This window comes from Meles meles, chromosome 4 (assembly GCF_922984935.1).
Source record: "Meles meles chromosome 4, mMelMel3.1 paternal haplotype, whole genome shotgun sequence".
NCBI lineage: Eukaryota > Metazoa > Chordata > Mammalia > Carnivora > Mustelidae > Meles > Meles meles.
In genome coordinates this window covers 161020132-161026490 of record NC_060069.1, presented here as the reverse complement: position 1 = coordinate 161026490, position 6359 = coordinate 161020132, and positions in this window count along the sequence as shown.

Sequence of the window (6359 nt, the reverse complement as noted above, 5' to 3'; positions counted from 1 at the left end):
TCTGGGTGCACTGAATCAACCTGTGACGGGAGGGGGAGGGTGGCCCCAGGCTTCCTGCGTCCTTAGCTAGGCCCATCCTCATGGGTGACCCAGCAGAGAGATGCTCTGACCTTAGCAGAGGAAGCTCCTCATGCCAGTGTTTTGTGTCTTTATAAGTGTTTACAATTCTTATTTTTGTTTGCCAAACTTACGTTTTGAAATAGTTTCAAATTACAGGAAAGTTAGATACATAGAACTCTGGTGGTACTTGACACCTGGAGTCCCATCCATTTCTGTTTCCCTCATTAGCCCCATCATTCTCTTCCCTTTCTCATCCCCTGCTCACCCACCCATGCACCTGTTTCTCCATCCATCCATCCATTGTCCTGCCTACCCATCCACCCATCCGTTCACCTGCCCGTTTACCCATACATGAACCCATTGACTTGCCCGTCCATGCATCCATCCATCCATCCATCCATCCATCCGTCCGTCCGCCCAACCATCCATCTATCCATCTTTGTAAGGTTGCAAAGAGTGTGTCCCATCACCCCTAAATACTTTAATATGTATTTTCCAAAAATAAGGACTTTCTACTACATAGCCACAATGTACCCATCAAAAGCAGGAAATCAACATTGATAGGATACCATCGCATCCATAAATCCCTTTCAGAATATGTTGACGGTCTCAAAAATGTTCTCTGTAGGAAAAACAACCCAATGGGAATGACCAGCAAATCTTCCTTCCCCCTTTCTGGCTCAGGACCCCACCATACTTTGTTGTCCGGACCCCCCCTGAGTATTCAGTCCTCTGTTCCCCAGTCTTCCCCTAACTTTACAACTTTGCCTCTTTTGGGGATTACAGTTATTTTGTAGAATGTCCTCAATATAGGTTTGTCTTAATTTTCACCATTTGCTTTTCTTAAGTATTTTCGGCACAAACACCACCGATGTGATATGATCATAAAGCCTAGCTTTGCCTTCTCCCTTTTCAATACTTTGTTTATATCAGTCTGCAGTTGTGGATTCCCGTTTAGTCAATGGGCTCTACTCCGTTACTGCCATTGATTTTCATGCTCAAATTATCCCGAATTTAGCCAATTCCAGTGTCTTCATGCCAGCGCTCACGTCCCTTTGATGTGTCCCTATCATTCTGCGAGCACTTCTCGCTTCCTGACACATGGAGAGTCCAGACTCATCTTGTCCTTCCTTCACCCCAGCCTCAGATACCCCGAGTTCTCTAAGGAAAGCAGTTTCTTTTTGTGAGGAATGGTATTTAGACACCAAACTGTGCTTAGATGTGCTCACCGTCCCGGGGTGTCATTCCCTCCAGGCTTCAGCAGACAGACCTGCAAGAGATCTATGTAGTCGACATGTAAGACACACGCAGATCTCCGTATCTCATCAGGAAGCATAGTTTCACACCAGTGCCCTCCATTTCAGTCCAGCACCCTGGGGTTTCATCTGGCGTGTCCATATTTGTGTCTACTTCCTCTGGCAGTGAGAAGGTTAGTCCCCATCGTCCCGAACATAAGTGCACCTTTGCTCAGCCCCTGCGTGTGTGAGACCTCCCTGCCATGCTGGCTGCTGCCTCAGCCTGTGTCCCTTCACACGGGCTGAGCCAGCCAGAGTTTGCTTAGCCTTGTGCTCCTTTGTGTACCAGCCAAGTCCCCCAGCCCTGCAGAATGAGGATTCCTTTTAAAAGCATTTTACACCAGGATAAAGACATGTGAAGCTTTTCTTACTAAGACTCTGCCACTTGGCTTAACTTTCTTTCTTTTTTTTTTTTTTTTTTTGCACTGGGTACCCACCTCATTTCACTTCCTGTCTTGAGGTAGCGATAGTTTCACATTACATTTCTCCTTCTTCACTTCTCGGAAAATCTGGGCATTTCCCCCTCTTTTCCCTCTGATCCCCATTCCATGCTTTTGTGTTTTAGAAGCATCTTTTGATTTGAGGCCTGCATGAGCTTTTCTCTTAGACGCTCTGCTCTTTGACCCTTTGCTCCTGGGAGGAAACAGAAGCAAGTCTTATATTTCATGTGTTCTGTTGTTGCTCTAGGGCTGAGGGTCCCTTAGGACACCCCCAGCTCGTCCCTCCTGGGCCCTGCCCCTGAGCAGCAGCAGAGAGGCATACCAGCCCTTCAGCAGCTCTGGGATGTGGAGATGGTAGATTGTAGAAAAGAAGTTGTTCTTCCCTGGTTGGAGCAGGTTAAGAGCAACGCCCTCCTTCTCTGGCATTTAGGTTCACGGACTGCCGCCCACAGTGGCCCAGGATGACGTCAGAACCAGGAGGGGACACGGCACCAAACTTTCTTGTTAATGACCATGATGTCCAGTTTGGGGACCACCTGGCAGGTGGCCAAGGTCTCAACCCCAGCCTCTAGTTCAGATCGGCCACGGTTCACACTCCACAGAGCCGGGGACAGGGAACCCAAGTCTGGGCACTGCTTTCTTCTGATACCCATCCCCGCTCACCTCCATCGCAGTGAGAGATGCAGGGCCCTGGGCTCAGGTGCGTCATGACTCTACAGGCAGTATGTCTCCTTCCTAGATGGACACCTGAAGCAGAGAGAGCCTGGCTACCTGGCTTCCTTAGCAGACAACTGGTTCACCACCTGACTGCCCCATCCAAGATCTGATGAGCCAAGAGTCACAATCTTTATCCAGGTCATCAAACCTCAATCCAGTTCTCCAGGACTCTGCTGGAGGCAGTTCACGGGCTGAGTCCTCTAGCTGCTTATTTCAAAAGCATGGGTGTGGCAGGCCATGGATTTAAGGCTTCCTGTTGACCCTGCAGCCGAAAGGGAGCAGGCGTTTGTGGAAGTTGACGTTCAGAGAGAGAAGTCCTGCCCCTAAGGTCACCCTTTGGTGGTCGTAGCTTGGAAAAAAGAGACTCTTAACCCTGGATGAGTTTTCCTCTCCTCTCCCTCCTTCCTTCCTTCCCTCCCTACCTCCCTACCTCCCTTTATTATTAATTATCCAGCGAAGTGGCCCTGCGCTGGACCCTGGGCCCTGTGCTAGACACTCCTCGGGGGAGAGCTCTAGGCCTCCTGCCATGCCCGTGCCCTAACACCTGAGATCAGGTGGCGCAGGCATCCACAGCAACTATTACATGGGGAGAGGCGCTGGATAGGGATTCTCTTCCATGAAATGGTGCTAGTCACTGATTTAGGCACATTGACAAAGATGGTGTACTACCTCATGAAAGGCCAGTGTCAGGAATGGCTGGATCCAGCCATCTCCCCAAACCCCAAGTTAAACATAATTCATAATTCATGTTAACCCCAAGTTAAACATAATTCATAGATTCTTAGACCCCCTTCCCCTGCCACCTTCACGTTTTAACAGCTTTGAGAGAGTCGATGGCATCTTACAAGTGAAATTCACAGCATATTTTCTCCTTGGGCGGTGCTTAAGATAATGGTACATTTTATAGTTCATGGTATCTCAGGAGTTTTGCAATATGGTGGCCCCTCTGCCTGGCTGTGTCCATCTCTGAAACCCATCACGGCAGCCAGGGGAAGAGAATGTTCTGGTCAACCAGGCTGGGTCAGGTTGATTGATCTCACCTCTGAATGTGGGTGGTAGTTTGCTAAGGGAAAATCAGAATGTTCTTACTGGAAAAGGTGGACCAGGGGCTGGGTGGTAATGGCCACAGGTGTCCTCACATGGGGGACCCTCTGTAGAGAGTCCACAGAGCACTTGGGGCCCCCTGTGAGTGACTTGGAGTTGGGTGGACGGTGTGTCTTTGCATTTTCTCAGGAAAACAGACAGTAGGCTCTCTGATCCAGAGGGCCCCCTCTCAGGACCCTGGGAGAGGGGCATCACATGTTCTGGAAAGCTGTTGCTAGAAGCCCAACAGCAGAGACACTGCCCAGTGGCTTTGAAAGTGAAGCAGGTAGGGCAGAGAGACAATCTGGGGACCACCTCCTAGAAGCATCAGAGGCAAGGAGGAGACCCAGGTACCAGTGCTCAGTGGAGCCCCCAAACCATGTCTAGAATGAGGAGGAGACTTATCTTCAGCCATGGAGCTCTGCCCGGACGGGCATCTCTGCTCAGGGGACGGGTCGGGGGCCATGTTCCTAACCCCAGTGGCACCTGAGAGACCACCCACCTAAGTGAGGGGACGAAGGTACGGACTAAGGGGGAGAGGCTGTAGGAACAGCCCCCTTGCTTGGGGTAGCCGCTCTGTTTCGTGCAGCAGGGAAAGAACATTCTGGAAGCTCCCAGGAAGGTAGCTGCTGTGGGCCATGATGATGAAGAGCCTAACATAGAGGAAGTTGTCTTTCTGGCCGAACCGAAGTGCCAAGACCGAGATGAAAAATGTGTGCACTAAAAGAAGGGCACTCAGATTTGAAGAGTGTGTTTCGATGCTGGCGAGGAAGAGAGAATGCCCTGGGGACAGGGGCAAGCAGGCTGCGGGACGGGGCTGCTCTCGGCTCACCGCTCCCCACGCAGGGCAAGGCACAGTCAAAATGATACATGCAGAGCTAGTGTCGTCCTTCCCCAAGTGTGAGTGGTGCCGCCCCGGAGACTGGGGACCCAGGGTGCGGGGCCCCCCCTTTTGATATGACAGCATCTGGGTCAGACCCTGCCGCTTGGAACGGAGCAGTCCCTCTGGCAACTAACAAGGATGAGGTCTCCCCGCAGGTGACTTTCCTCCTCCTGGACCAGCTGTGCTGCTGGAAAAAACGAGACCAGGGGAGGTGGCAGGTGGAGGAAACTGAGTGGGGTCGGCGGGGGGTGGGGGTGGCCCTTGGACAGAGAGTGGATCACAGGGGTGGCTGTGGCCACGGGACTCAATTTTCTGTCTTTCCTGGGTGGCTGCGGGAAGAGGCTGGTGAACGGTGAAAGCCCAGGCAGGTCACGGGAGAGAATTTCCCCTGCCTCTGTCTCTCCATTGCCTCCCAGGAGCAAAGCCAGGCGAGGAGAAGGCCCCTGCTTTGTGAGGGCTGCCAGGCTCTGACCTTGGGAGGGCTCAGAGCAGCAGGAGACCCCCTCCCCCTCCCTGCCTGCAGGGTAGCGGCAGTGCGGGAGGAAGAGGTGAAGGAGGGGGGCTGGTGCAGAGCCGTGGAGGGCAGTGTGGCCCCCAGACTCTGGCTCTGGGAGCCCAGAGTGGGGAGACAGGAGCTGGCTGAGCTGGTCTTTCCAGGGTGGAGGGAAGCGGCGGACAGAGGAGCAGAGCCCTTCCTTCTGAGGGAAGGATCTGGAAGACATCGGTAGACCCATCACAAGGGAGGAGCGTGCAAACACCGGATGTGTTTTCAAGACCAAACAGACACTTGTGTGTCTCGAGGAGCCCACCTGTCCACCTGGGGAAGCGAGTCCCAGCCTCGTCTGGGCTGCCATGAGCTGGGGGATCCCGGAGATGGCATGAATCAGGCTGCCTGCCAGCTGCGTGGTCTGGGAACTCCTACTTCCCGCTCCACGGAGAGAGAACCCCAGAGCCTGAGAACGAGCATTTGGAAAACGTAGCGCCCTCTGACAGAGTCATGTCATGACCTCCGAACCCGGCAAGAACACTGTCAGCCGTCAGGGGTGAAGCCGCAGCCTCCAGAGGGCGAGGAGAAGCATGGGGCGGAGGTGGGGCCCACTGATGGGGTTTCCCGGAGCAGTTAGCCCATGGCTCTCCCCACCCTGCCCTGCACCGCCGCAGGCTCTCTCCCTGCCCTGCTCCAAAAACAGGACCAGCTTGACTGGGGTGTCCCTGGGTCCCGTGACTCTGGCATGGGGGGAGTGGGGCTGGGGAAGGGGCTCCGTGGAGGAGATCCAGTCGAGTCCACGTCTTTGAGGGTGAGGACCGGGCCAGCCCCCCTCTCCAGCCCTTACCCCTGTCTCAGCACCCAGCTCCTCTCGGGGGAGGAGATCTACCGCCCTGACAGGCAGAGCCCCGCCGACCCCCATCATCCCGGGGAGACCCTCCCCTAGCAATCAGCACCCCCGGGCACACGGGGTCTGCAAACATCAGTGACTAACTCGTGTCTGGAAAGTGATCAGGGATCCCACTAGACTCCCTGCGAGGGGGACAGAGACAGCACCCCAACCCACCAGCAAGCAGGGAACAAAGAGAAAGTGGGGACAGAGGGTCCCGAGAAAAGTTTTGATAATCTACAACTCTTTCAGAGAGAAACAGGACATTTTTCAATAAATGGCAAGCAGAACGGGAGTGTGTGCGTGTGCATGAGTGTGTGTGAACATTTAGAGAATAGAAACTGAAAAATCTGTAAGTGTAATGAAATAAAACTCTTTTGAAAAAAAAAGATTATTTACTTATGTACATGAAAGACACAGAGAGAGAGAGAGGCACAATCAGGCAGAGAGGCAGGCAGAGAGAGGGAGAAGCAGGCTCCACGCTGAGCAGAGAGCCCGATGTGGT